Source organism: Bidens hawaiensis, unplaced genomic scaffold, assembly GCF_021521415.1.
Source record: "Bidens hawaiensis isolate Kalapana, Puna unplaced genomic scaffold, B.hawaiensis_p1.1 tig00030314_1, whole genome shotgun sequence".
In the NCBI taxonomy this organism is placed as follows: Eukaryota; Viridiplantae; Streptophyta; class Magnoliopsida; order Asterales; family Asteraceae; genus Bidens; species Bidens hawaiensis.
Window position 1 is genome coordinate 24,948 of NW_027505179.1, and position 14,315 is coordinate 39,262.

A 14,315-nucleotide genomic window follows, 5' to 3' on the forward strand; every position below is an offset into this window, starting at 1 on the left:
GAACCGGAAAAAAACATAAGTAAAAACGTTAAACCACGAACGCGTTGCGAGTTAACGCGAATTCATCCTGTATCAAGTTACAGCATTGAAACTAAACAAAAGAAATAAACCATTCAATGCCAAAATACAACAAATTATCACATGTAAAACCAAAAAACCGGAACGTTATCGGCGACACAAACATAAATTCGTAAACATGAATTTGTAAGAAAAAAAACATATTTTAAAGGCACAATCGTCGAAGCGTGGATGTATAACATCTGATGACGGGATACTTTTATATCATGATAAAACTTTCGATCACTGTAAGACCAACTATAAGAAATACGAAAGCAAAGTAAAAAAAAATAGTTTAACCGACAAATAAAACATGTAATACCGACACTTACCCAAGTTTAGAGTTTAAAATTTTGTTTGTTAAGTTTTTTTAATTACTTAAAAAAAATAAGTAAAGGTAATAAATATATAGTATAAGTTTAATAAAATATAATAAAATATAATTAAATTGAATAGTAAAATGAATAGTGGTTTTGTGAGGGGGAAAAATCCCCCTTTTAATATATATAATAATATTTAAAGCATTACCTTCTTTATTATTTTTATATTTAACACAAAAACAAATAAAGCAACCAGTCACTTTCTACTTTTTTCTCCTCCACCGGCATTTTGTGGCAACCCCCCCCCCCTCCCAAAAAAAAACAAAAAAAGAAAAACCCCTCTAAAGCGCCGGGGGGTGGAGGGGGGGGGGGGGGGGCGTTCCCAGCGGTTTGGGCGAGGAAAGCGTCCCACTACGCACGTTCTAACTGAAAGCAAAAGTCAACTGATCTAGCAATAGTCAGTTGACTTTTCTTATATAAGGTTATTTTGTTCGAGTTTTACGTGAAACAATTTGTTTTAGGTTGAACCAATTGATTTCAATAGTTCGTTATATAATTTATTATAAAATCGCAACAATCACTAAAAACTCAGATTTCATATTATTTATTTTTGTGAAACTATATTTCTAAACGTTATAGTTTTCATGAACGGTAACCGAAACTTCAAATAAGTAAATAATCACTAAAAACTCAGATTTCATATTATTTATTTTTGTGAAACTATGTTAGCCAATAAAAAACCAGCATTGTTTTGTCAAGGTAAGTGAATAGTACCAAATCACGTTTCTCTTCAAATGGTAAACCGAAACTTCAAATTTAAAATATTTAAAAATTGAAATATCAACTCACAACTTAAAAGAACCTATTAATTCTCACCTCAAAGTGCATCTCCCAAGCTATATATTTCAAACGTTACAAATGTCAAGATTTTACATCAGACTAATTTCAAACGTATATTTTAGAGCCTCAAGCAATCCGAATTTTCGTCATGGAGCATGTTGAAGGTGCTCTAAGTAAAGATATAAAGAATATGAAGAACTTTTAGAAATGATTCCTATTTTTTGACGACAAATTACGCTACTTTAAACTACATTATTATTATTACTATTAGTAAACACTCCTTAACTAATAAAAAAAACAATATCTATGCATTATGATCCTTTAGAAACAATGTCACTGTCCTTTTTACACAATCTCATAAAACAATATGTATACAAATAAAAATCTGATATACAATACAAAAAAAATTATAATCTTCCTTCAACTCTTCCATCTCTTTGCTAGTTGCTACCATTAACTTCAATAACAAACTAAGTTTACCACGGGAAAAAATGACTATTATCGACAGTAGCAACCGAGCCAGAACTGTCACTGTAAGCATAAGTATTTGATTTGTGTGTGATGTCACTAAGCTCCATAGTTTTCTCATCTATAAAAGGCGGATTAGAAGGCAAGGGTAAAGGTTCATCATCTTTTGCCAACATTTTGAGTACGGTTGACATTGATGGTCTTAAATGTGGAGCTTCTTGAGTGCATAGGAGTCCTACTTGTACCACTTTTATCGCCTCTTTTAGGAAGTTGATGTTCGGATAGATATGCATCATTAAGTTCGGGTCGAATATTTGCTCCACTTTGTTTTGCTGGAAATGATACCACGCCTGTTGTGTCCATAAATAACAAACACAAAACGGTTAATATCTTTGCACGCTTTAGTTGGTCAGCACGTAGTATTTAGCATTATACCGAACTCGTTTATGTCCCATCCGACCATAAAGCTTGAGGTAAGAGTATTTTTGTCATTTAACAATTTTCTAGCAAGTTTTCAACAAGTATTGCATAGTTTTTAAGAATAATATGCAAAATAGGACTTTTTAAATAATAATAACCAAAAATAATAAATAATTCTTTTGGTTAACCGGGTCGCCGTGTCAACATCAAATACACGTCGTTTTCGGCTTCGTGTAAACTGTAGAGTTTTGGGTTCATGTTTGGTTCAACCTATGAATCCACTCATAAAATTTAAAGGGTATTTTTGTCATTAACAATTTCCCAGCAAGCTTTTAACAAGCATTGCAATGATTGCATAATCTTTTAACAACTTATGCAAATTTGAAAGTAACAATATCCAAAAACAAATGAACTTTTTTTTGTTAGACGGGTCGTGTTCGTGTCAACCATGAATACATGTATCGTGTTAGGTTTCATGTGAGGTTCAACCTGCGAACACGACCCATTTAGCAGCCTTGGTGACTTGTAAGGTTGCCTTAATGTCCGAGTGGCCTATGCATGCATTCTCAAAGATAAAATGTTCTAAAAATAAATAAAAGAAATGTTGCACTTAATATAGCGACTAAGCTGTCGGTATATTCTGTAGTTTTGCTTCTGTTGTTTTCCATTCCAGTAACCACTTCAAGAATTAATACACCAAAACTGTAAACATCCACCTTTTCGGTTAACTGACCATGAGCTAAGTACTCCGGAGCCATATATCCTCTATTAATAATCACAACAAAGTGAATAAATTAGCTTATTAGTTAAAACTTTAATAAAAGTAAATAAATTACTACTTACAATGTTCCTGCAATGGCAGTGCTGATGTGGCTCTTATCGTCTTGAAACGATCTTGCCAACCCAAAATCAGCTATTTTAGCATGAAGCCTCAAGTCTAATAAGATATTAGAAGCTTTAATATCTCTATGAATAATCCGGCATTTGTTGTTCTCGTGGAGGTAAACGAGACCTTCCGCAGTACCAATAACGATCTCGAATCTCTTCTCCCAGTTTAAGGCCTTCCCTTTTGTTGCATCTACAAAAATTTATAAATTCACATATTAAAATAATAATAATTAGCCAGATAAAGAAGGCAAATTGGATTTTAATAATCCCACATTTTTGCAGTTGGTCAATGATAATCTCACCTTAAAAATATGTGTGAAAGGTGGGACCGGTGACAACTATTTTCTAAGGTAAGATTATTATTGGCCAATTGTAAAGAGGTGGGATTATTAAAATCCAATTTTCCGATAAAAAAATGACAATAACTTATGAATATTTAACTTACCAAAAATGAAGCGGTCGAGGCTCATGTTGGGTAGATATTCGTATACAAGAATGCTTTCGGGTCCTGAACAGCTGCAGCCTAACAACCTAACAAGGTTTTTATGTTCAACACTGCTAATCATGTTGACTTCATTATAAAAGTCAACGGCTCGGAATTTGTTGTTGAAATAAAGTCTCTTGACCGCGATCTCTCTTCCGTCTAGAAGAACACCCTTGTAGACACTAGACAGTCCCAAATCCTCCTTGTCCGAGCTTATTAGACTCGTCCCAGTTATCCGTGGCTTTTTCAACAGTGGAGTATTTAAAGTTCAAGCTACTATCATTAAGCATCTTTGACAGTTTCTTGGCATCATAAGATCCTAAAACATTAACCAATCATTAACTCGAATACTACATTTTATGTATGTTGTTACTAATGGTTTAAAAAGTTGACAATATGTTGTATAATGGCTTTTTATACCTTTTCTCTTCTTCTGTATATATCGCTGTTTCCGGATATACAAAACAGCCACCAATGCAACAGTTAAAACCACTAGAGAACTAACAACCGAAACAACAATAGCTATTATCTTCCCTACAAAACAGATGAACCAAAAAAATATATTAGAACAATTTGACATATAAATAGAGGCGTAAACGAGCCAAGCTGCTACTGAGTTACTCAACATTATCTTGTTAGAAGCTTGAACTGAGCCGAACTTCACTTATCAAGCTCACTTACGCTCACGAGTCTAAACGAGCCTTTCTAATATATATATTTCTATTTAGAAAAACCTAAATATATATTTACATAATATTTACTATTACATATAGATTTATAATAAAAATGTATATGTTATAATAAAAGACTTTGTTCACTCATTTGTGTTCGTGAACGTTCTGTAATTTGTTCGTCTATGCTCCTTTTACATATAAGTAAACTAATATATATTTAATAAACAAGCCGAGTCCGAGCTTGAAAAATTAGCTCAAGCTTCAGAACTAAAGCTAAAAACAAGCCGAGTAAAGCTCTTATAAGTTAAACAACCCCAGCTCAAGCCCGGGCGCACACAGGGTTATTCTCGGCTCGTTATGTGAATTACTATATTCCATTACTCGAATCTTACCTTTATTGCTAGAGCTGCTGTTGACCGGTACAGGGTTAAGAAAATCTGTATCTGAATACCTCATAAAACACCCCGTGTTCAACACACGGCCCTCAGACCATGGCCCACATTTAGTTATCATCCTAGACGCGTTCTCCAAACACGCCTGACAAGAACTCGGACTCAAAGTCCTCCAACACTGCGCCAACACATAAACCGACTCATTCCCATTAGCCACCATCATATTCACCCGAGCAAAGTAATCACTATCTCTTGCAGCATTCGTTGCAGCACTTAACACGGCCTGTTTCACCGTACCTTGAAACTTAATATTTTTTCTTGTTGCATTCCCACAAACATGCATGTCATGAGGCCCAGTATACTCATGATAAAAACTATAATTCTGCACGCGCATAAGACACCCGTCGAGGTAGATTCGTGCACCATTGTTTGGAAAGCAAGTGGGAAGCACGGTTCGGGCTTCTGAGTAGCATAATGTGCAGTCTTCTGAAGAGAGATCACCGTAGCATTGGGCCAGCCCATAGTTACTGTCGGCCCCGGTTCCCACAAGTGCAGTTCCATTCAAGGAACTGCGCATTTGAGCGCCGATTATCGTCATCATGTTAACAAAGTTTGGGATGAAAAGTGTCAAGTTGTTTTCTCTTTGGTGGTCACAAGTGATGTTGATTATTTGGGATCTGCCTTCACCTTCTGTTCTTGGTACTACTTGTAATAATAATATTATTATTAGAGTAATGAGAGTTTTAGTTGTGTTTGCTGATTTCTCCATCTTCTACAAAGTTAATAATGACTTGTAGAAGAAAGAGTTTATAGCTTCAAAGGCTGTTCATGAACATAAAAAATAATTATTTTGATATAAGTACATGAAAAATGTAAAAATTATATAAACATAAATATGTGGAAGTTTGTGAGAGGTTGTGCATGGCAACATGGGTCAGTTTTGAGCTTAAACCGAACCAAAACCGATGTTTAGGTTTTTTGGTCTTGGACTTTTGTCGGTTTGACCTTTGGGCTTGTAATATTTTAGCTTGAAAATTTTGGTCCAATATATCAAAGTTGGGCCTATAGAGTTTTGAATTAATCTTTTTAATTAATTATTAATTATTAATGATTTTGGGTGTGAAACTCAAAAATAATGAATTTTAGTCATACATCAAAATATAAATATTCAGACAAGTTTGGTGTGGTTCAGTTTTTGTGTGAAATTCGGTTTGCTTTTAGAGCGAGAAATAACAGAAACAAAACTGTAATTTTCGGTTAATAAAACTGAACTGTCGGTTATTACTTTGTAACTTTGTAGGGTGACTGGGTGAGTGAACAAATTTTTGAGTAAGTGAGAAGCCAACATATTAAAATATTTACACGTACACTTTATTTTACTCATGCATTCACTAGTTGGCCAAAAATATCTTATTTAGTCTATGATTTATAAATAGAATTAGTAGATTCGTGAGTTAGCAATTTAAAAAATGAAACATACTCGAAATCTATTTTAAATATATTAGAAAATCTATATGATTGATTTAAGGGATTAAGGAAAAAAATCTACAATAAGTTATAATTACTAGGAATCCAGTAAATGAAAGGAAATCACAATTTGAATAAAAATTATGCGTAAAGAATTCTTAAGTCAATCTCTGATTTTCCTTCATCTGCTGATTTCACTAGAGTAATATATTATCAAAACCAATATTATGCTACAATATGTATATATTTTCCTAACAGAAGAAAATTTCTAAATGATTTGAAAAATGTAATATATAAAGTCAACAATATTGTTTTCTTTTCAAATAAAGTCAACAAAACCAACATTGGCTAAGTCAACTTCATGATTGTAGGTAGCAAATAAAGTCAAAAATAGGCACCGACAATATTATACCACCATCATTATTAAATTCTTTTTCAAATAACCTTGCTTTTACCAAACACGTCTTGTAATAAACTCCAATTATAAAGGATTTTAATACGCGAGTTAATGTAGATACAAAACTGTCTTGTCGCGCGTGAAATAAGTTTTTTTATGACGATCAAAAATAAATATTATAAAAACACTTGGTAAGAACACGTGTAAAAGTACAAAATAAAACAGCAACACCTAGGACTAAGTTCAAGTCCGAACAAAATAGGAGCAAATAGTTGATAGTAAAAGTACAAAATATAACAACAGCACCTTTGATATACGTGTTGGATGTAAAAGATCTTTTAAACCTAAATAAGTTTATTAAAGTATGAATAAAAAGCCAAAAGTTATCTAAGTTATCATTCTTACTTCGTTTTGGTGTCTTCGAAGACTCGTGATGAGTTGGTTTATAAAGATGGACCGATTTCGTTAGTAAAAATGGTGAAAGAGGTTAAAGTTTTGGGGTTTCTTTTTCAAATCAGAAATCGTGCAAGTAAACAAATACTCATTCAAACGATGTACATTATATATAGTTTTGTTAGTCATTAAAAAAGGGTTGTGAAAAAATAATGTCTACTTTCATAATAATAATAATAATAATGTCGACTTTGGTATTAGTTGTGACTTGTGACATGTTCAGAGGTGTGAATTCAAGTACCTTTTGTTGTTGACTTATTTTTAGGTGCAACTAGTTTATGTGTAATAATTAATTCATAATGTGGTGACGTGTCTTGCAATTAAATTTGTGGGCCCACTATCATGAATACTGGATTACGTTGTGTATAAGGCTAAGGGGTGTGGGGGCTCTAACGGGGGGCGCGAGTGGGGGCTCCAGCCAATCATATTGTGACGTGTGGCAGAGAGAGAAACTGGATAAGATGGGTGATGGAGCCCCCGCTGGAGCCCCTGGCCCTGGTGTGGAGGGGCTCCAGCAGGGGCTCCAGCGGATTTTTTTTTTATTTTTTTATAGATATATTCAAAAAACGTATTATTAAAAAAACTCATAAATTATTAAAAAAACACACATTAAAAAAAAAAATAATATCTAAAAATAAAAAAAAAATTAAAGTACTAAAAAAACATTATTCTTATTCTTCGGCTTGGTCTTCTTCGATCAACCTCTTTCGGATACGTTCCTTTTGCCTTTCCATCAGCATTTGATCGACCGGATTTAGGTTACTGAAGTCTCTTGTAAGGAAGTCCAAATCTCTCATTCGACTTTTTTCCTTTTTGTCATTAGAGACCACCTCCATGGTTTTGTTGAATTTATTGAGGGATTCAACAAGATCGACGATGTTTACGGCTCCCCCCTCAGCCGGTTTTTTCCGCTTGGCGTCCCGTCCCAATGGCCGCCTCCTCGGCGGTGAAGACGTTTCCTCCCCCGCAATGTTTAGGTCGAATCCAACGCGGCAATCCGACGCGGCAGAAGTGCTATACGCTCCAGACGAACTAGTTTTAGTCTGTTTCGGCCCTACTTCCGCATCATGGTCCGGCGCCACCAGCTCAACCCACTTGGAACACCTTTTCAACCTCTCCCACAACTTTACATCGTCCCACGTCTTCACCGTCCCATACCTCCGCAAACACTCATGCTTCCACTCTTCGACAGTGAAATTGTAAACCGCCAAATCATCACTGCCACTTGGTCTCATACGACCGGCGTTCCTGTTGAAAAGATTAGTAAACAAGCCGACAAATTTTCTGATTTCGGACCACCGACCCGAAATCATATCGGCGTTTCGCTCTGTACTCCCAACGAGCGTATAGAACGTCTCCCTAACCTTTGTCCAAAAAACCTTGCTTTTTTGGTAGTCGGCTGCAAAATGAATAATTAAATTAGATTTCCAGTTAACTTTTTTAATTAACTTTTTTTTTAAAAATCATTATTAAAAACGTTAAAACAATTACCGCAACGCCGATCCTCAGAAATGACTATCCAAGCCCGACACAAGGCTTCCTTCTCATCCGATGACCACGGAGTGGTTTTCCGTTTCATCATCGGAGTCGAAGCCGGTCCCGGCCCGTCCGTTGCAAGTTGTTTTTTTCGGTGGACGCGTCTTCTTGCTCCCGTAGCATCACCGTGTGATTCTTGTGTCTCCGGAACAACAAAGTTAGGAGACGGTTGTATGTTGGATTGTTGAAAGCCGGATGTTTCTTGCGACCCCGAAAAAAACATCGATTGGTCTGGTGACGACCATAAATCGTCGTAACTATAACCTGAATCTAGGTTTGGGTACCAATTTCCAGACAGGTTTTTAAAAAAAAGTTTGGAAGATGGGTTGATTTTGGGTTTTTTTTTGAAGTTGTGGTAATTGTTTTATGTGATTTTGGGTGTGGTAATTGTTTTAGGTGATATTGGGTTTATATATAGGAAGAATAAATTTTTTTTATTAAATTAAAGAGCCTAACGGCTCATTTGTGTACACTCCAACGGCTATGTCACGCACCCCAATGCTCCTTTACGCCACCTTTCTCCCGCGACCCACCTTGCGCCTGCTTTGAATTCCGCGCTCGCGCCCCTCTCGCGCCCCTCTCGCCCCCAGGCGCGAGCACCACACCACCGGGGCGCGAGAGGGGCGCGAGAGGGGCGCAAGCGCGGAATTCAAAGCAGGCGCAAGGTGGGTCGCGGGAGAAAGGTGGCGTAAAGGAGCATTGGGGTGCGTGACATAGCCGTTGGAGTGTACACAAATGAGCCGTTGGGCTCTTTAATTTAATAAAAAAAAATTATTCTTATTTTTAGATATTAATGTTTTTTTTTTAATGTGTGTTTTTTTTAATAATTTATGAGTTTTTTTAATAATACGTTTTTTGAATATATCTATAAAAAAATAAAAAAAAAATCCGCTGGAGCCCCTCCACACCAGGGCCAGGGGCTCCAGCGGGGGCTCCATCACCCATCTTATCCAGTTTCTCTCTCTGCCACACGTCACAATATTATTGGCTGGAGCCCCCACTCGCGCCCCCGTTAGAGCCCCCACACCCCTCAGCCTAAAGTAATGGCCGACGATTGAAACCGTAATACATTATGCCTCACACTTCAACTACCATATTTGATTATCAAAAGGTTGTGGGACATGTATTAGCATCTAGCAATCAATAGGTGTGACATGTACAAACTTATATATAACATTGTATTCAATATATAGAGGATACTTTAATTGACGAATTAGTTACCTGGTTGATCAATTTGGTAGATTTATGTTACGGGTTTGATATATTTTCTCTTTTAGTTACATGTTAACAGGACACGGGTGATCCATGTGGTATACTTAATTGGTGATTTATCGTAATGGTTGGTCATGTAAGATTAAGTTATTTGTTATTCATTTTGAAATCGAATAAATTGAAAATCGAATTAATTATTTGGTTTTTAAATTCCATTTTAAACCAAACAAAATCTATAATTTAATTTCAGGTTTCAAAATACGAAATAATCGGATAACAATAATGGTTATTCAAGTTTTAATTACTTAGTCCACTTAATCCAATATTAACAAATAATGGTAAAATATATTTACAAAAATAGTTAAAAAATAAATACATTAATAAAAAATATTTTTCGGTTTATTAGTGCACTTCTTGCATTGGCGGTCCAACCTAACACGAACCTGAACACGACAAGAAAACTATAAAAGACACGAGAACCCGAACACGACCCGCATATTCACCGGTTTACCCGAACTGACTCGTTAGCTAAACGGGTTCGCAGCTTCAACCCGAAACTGATCCAAAACGTTTATACCAAACCCAAACCCAAACCCGTGAAACTCGTGTCGTGTTCGCCTCGGGTCGAAAATTCACAGCCATAATAACTCCATAACACCTCTCAAATTTTAATCAAATCAATAACATCAAACCAAAACTCATTTAATAACATCATGATTCATGAACATATATATATATATAACTCAACAAATTAATAATGAACATACCTTTATGCTACATTTGAATCCTCAAGCTCTCATTTGATTCTGGAACTTGTGGTGTTCTTGATTAATGATTAATATATAATAATGGTGAAAGTGTTGGTGAGATATATATATCTATATATCTATACATATAGTATAGAGTGAGTCAGCCACAAGAGAAGTGGAAGACTAAGCGATTGATGAATCAAGTTAAAGTTAAATGATAACTACGCAATAAGCAAATGAGTTAAGGAGAACTAGAAGCCGATCTTTATGGAATTCAGTATTTGTGTGGGACCCACTTTAAAAAATGTTACAATTATTATAGGCTAGTTCTGTATGTACACCATTTTGCAATTTCTGTATATTTTCTTTTTTCTTTTTAGATAGGCTAGTTCTTATTAATCTTAAGTTCTCAATTATTATCTTTTGGTTGTTGTCGGTCTTATATCATATCTTTTATCATATTTGTTCCTAACAATCTGCGAATAACATGGTTCTAAATTCGTTAGTTGCAGGTTGTTGGGGAAAACGTTTTTGACCGGAAAACTCATATTTTTCCGCAACATTTTTGTACCAAATCTTTGTAACATTGGATCGGACCTTTAGGAACAGTTTTTCTAGTAAAAGTGCTAATTAACGGCGTTAAGATTCTATTATTTGCGGATTGTTGGGAACAAATATGATAAATATGAGATCATTATTAATCAATTCGTTAGTTATGACCGCCAGCGACTATAAAATGATACTTGAGATTAATAAAAACCAATACACCTATCTTTTATCTATATTTTTTCGAGTTTACCTGTGACGAGATTTCAGTTGTTTTAGGTCCGACCAAAAGACCCGTGATGTAGTTTCTTTATGCTAAGAACTCTTTTTTACCTTTTCTATATTTTTAATTTTTTTTTACAAAACTATAAAAAATACATATAAGATTTCTATTTATGCACTATAAAAGACAAATGAAATAATTTATATTCAAAAGAAACGAAAAGTGATTATAGTGAAAAGGATAAGGACAATCTTAATAGAACTTAAAAAACTATCTTAATATTTAAACTAGAGATAAATAGTAAATAACAAATAATATTTTAGAGAGAGTGAAATTTAAATTATAGTTGTCATAAAAATTCATAAAAGATGTATAACATCAAACGTTTGAAATAATGTAAGTGGATATTTTCATTCCAATTAATGCCCAAATAATAGTCTTTTTTCTTTCCTTTCTTTAATAACCAACGTGTCTAATCCTATAACAACTACGGATAAAATTTTCTCTTTCAAGACTCGAACTCATTATCTCCATATGAAGGAAACCTTTAGGGAAAACCGAAAAACCTCCGTAACCGCCCCACAAAAGTGGCGATGGCTAAATGTCGAAATCATACTGCGTCGACAAGTTAAAAAAATTGTATTTAATCCCAAGTTGATATAATACCTATCTTTATTAGCAATCAATCCGATTGAGACTCAAGTTCAACTTTGAATATTGAATAAGAGTAAAAATAGAAACTACTTGTTGTCTTTGTCAAAGTCAATTTGCGTATGAACTGATTATCCACACACCTTAATTATAGTTTTTTTTAATGTATAAATTTAGTTAAATAATTTAATTAGCATTAAAATATTTTGTTAGGTGTAGATTTATCATCCTATAAGTAAAACCAAATTCTAAAAGTCAATATGCAAGTTTGATGTGCTACACGTTTTGTCACGGGTTAATTTTATAATTAAATAACATTTCATGTTTGACACGATAATATGTGTGGACGTATAACTAGTAAAGCAGTAAAGATCCAGACAAACATATACAATACTTTATCTATTCAAATTTTTAATTGTCGTGAAGAAAAACGTATCTTCAAGAAGATGGTGGTTATGACACGAAGAACAAAGATGCTAACGAAGAAATGGAAGCAAGGGTTGGTGGAAAATTATTTGTTTGTGATCAATCCAGTAAAATCAATGCTATAACACTGTTGAAAGCTGAATCATACCAATGATCCGTTCAATTAAATGAGAACTAGACAAACGGTCTGCATCACATTTTAAAGTATTAGTTAATAGATAATAACACGACATGGGTTTAACTTTAAGGGAACCAGACAAAACCCTTAATGAAAAACCATCGATCTCGTCTCCTTTCTCACCTAGCCGATTTCTGTAATTGCGTCTTGAAGCTGCTAAACTCTCTGCAAGTTAAAATTAAGAATCATTATGCATTTTTATCAAGGGCATCTAGAAGTGTTTTTAACTTATTGAACCTAATGTATATTTTTTATTAAATAAAAAATGTTATTAGATTAAAGGGTGAAATTTTGGTATTAGTAGAAGTACTTTTTTATTCTTCAAATCAACAGTCCATTCATCACGGACCCATGTCTACTTTGGACTTTTTGGAGTCTTCTAATGGCTATGTAATTTGTAATAGGCAAGATTACCAAAATAATCAACTTTGACCAATATTTTTAAAAAATAAATTATAAAACTTAGCCAATCCTAAAAGACATTTAAACTGAACTAATCAGGATTCGTCAAGTACGAAGGCGTCTAAAGCCTTAGCCATCACTCTTTGGACTATGAAGTCATGAAAAGTGACTTTGAACAAATCAAAAACTGTTACGTGTCTAAAATCGGCTAAATTTAGCCTACAAGTCTTAGCCGCCTTGTTGTAGGCTAAAAAACGGACGGCTGCTTAGCCGTCGTCTCCTTTTTTAGTCGCTAAAAAAGGAAAAAGCGACTAAAAAACGATGGCGGCTAAAACTTGTAAGCTAATTTAGCCGGCTTTGGAGACGTGACAGTTTCCAATTGGTCCAATGTCACTTTTCATGATTTTCAATGCTGAATAAGTAACAGCTAAGGCTTAACTGCCTTCCGTATATTTAGCCGCCTTAGAGTATATGGCAAATCCCGATTGACTCAGTTTGAATGCCTATTTAGTATTGAGGTTGGAGGCAAAATTTGATAAGTGTTTATTAACTAAAAAAAATGATGAAGCTTGATTATTTTTATAATATTCCCTTTGTAATGTGTGGTTCAAAAGTCTTCCACCGTCAACAAAACCTGCTTCTAGAAACTCTTTGGGTCGTCAACTCTACATCTACATACTACTTACGTTGCTTTCCTAGTTTTTTTTTGTCTTCACCGAAAACATTGTTTGGTTTATAGGAAAATTAATTTTCAACATAATTACTTTATTTTAACTTCATCTGCTTGATAGTTGATGAAGAAACACGGATCCGATCTTCGGGTATGGGTCCTGGATCCAATGAGTCCACAGGGTAAAGTATGATAATTACAACTAGGATTGAGTATGACTTCTCAAAGTCCAACGACCAGAACCTGCAAAACAGACACCGTGAGTCTCGTTACAGGAAGGACAAGAGGGGGGTCTTCCTGTAACCACCCTCCAGCGTGAGAATCAGTAACGTTCGTAGATGGAGAAAATACTGAAGTAAACAGACTAAGTGTAGTCAGAATGTAAGTGAGTGAATGAATACCTCATACCGCTTGACAAGGTATTTATAGCCGAAGGATGTAGGAAGGTGACTGGGCCAGTTGTCCTCTTCTAGAAGATCTTTAATAACCGCCTGGACGCGTGTCCTTTTATGATAGGTTGAGCTATACGTCCTATGTGCATGGGTATAACAACCCGGACACGTGTTGCCCAATGATAGGACGGATCGCACCCTGGCCATGTGCATGGTTATAACAACCTGGCCAGGTGTCCTTTGTTCATTGGCTGGTAGGTCACGTATTCCTCACGTAACAATCGTGGATATTCTTCTAGAAGGTAATTGGTAGGTGACAGCTGTTCCGCTGGCACTTCCCCTCGATCGTTTGGGCGGACTGATGTCCTATCCTGCGGACGACTTTCGAGGGTGCAAGGATGCTTCCGCGCTTGTCATGAGGACATTCTTCCTCTATCGTGATACGCGGGTGATCCGTATGCCCCGCGGGT

At 35.2% G+C, this 14,315-nt stretch overlaps 1 pseudogene across 1 annotated transcript; it reads right to left on the minus strand.

Moving 5' to 3' along the window:
• Nucleotides 1-1,519: 1,519 nt before the first annotated feature.
• On the minus strand, nucleotides 1,520-5,332 carry LOC143611263 (cysteine-rich receptor-like protein kinase 2; annotated as a pseudogene). Its single transcript, XR_013149740.1, has 6 exons — nucleotides 4,544-5,332; nucleotides 3,898-4,011; nucleotides 3,439-3,796; nucleotides 2,949-3,183; nucleotides 2,714-2,870; nucleotides 1,520-2,035 (listed from the first exon to the last, which is right to left on the minus strand). The product of XR_013149740.1 is annotated as a cysteine-rich receptor-like protein kinase 2 (transcript).
• Between the last annotated feature and the right edge of the window lie 8,983 nt (nucleotides 5,333-14,315).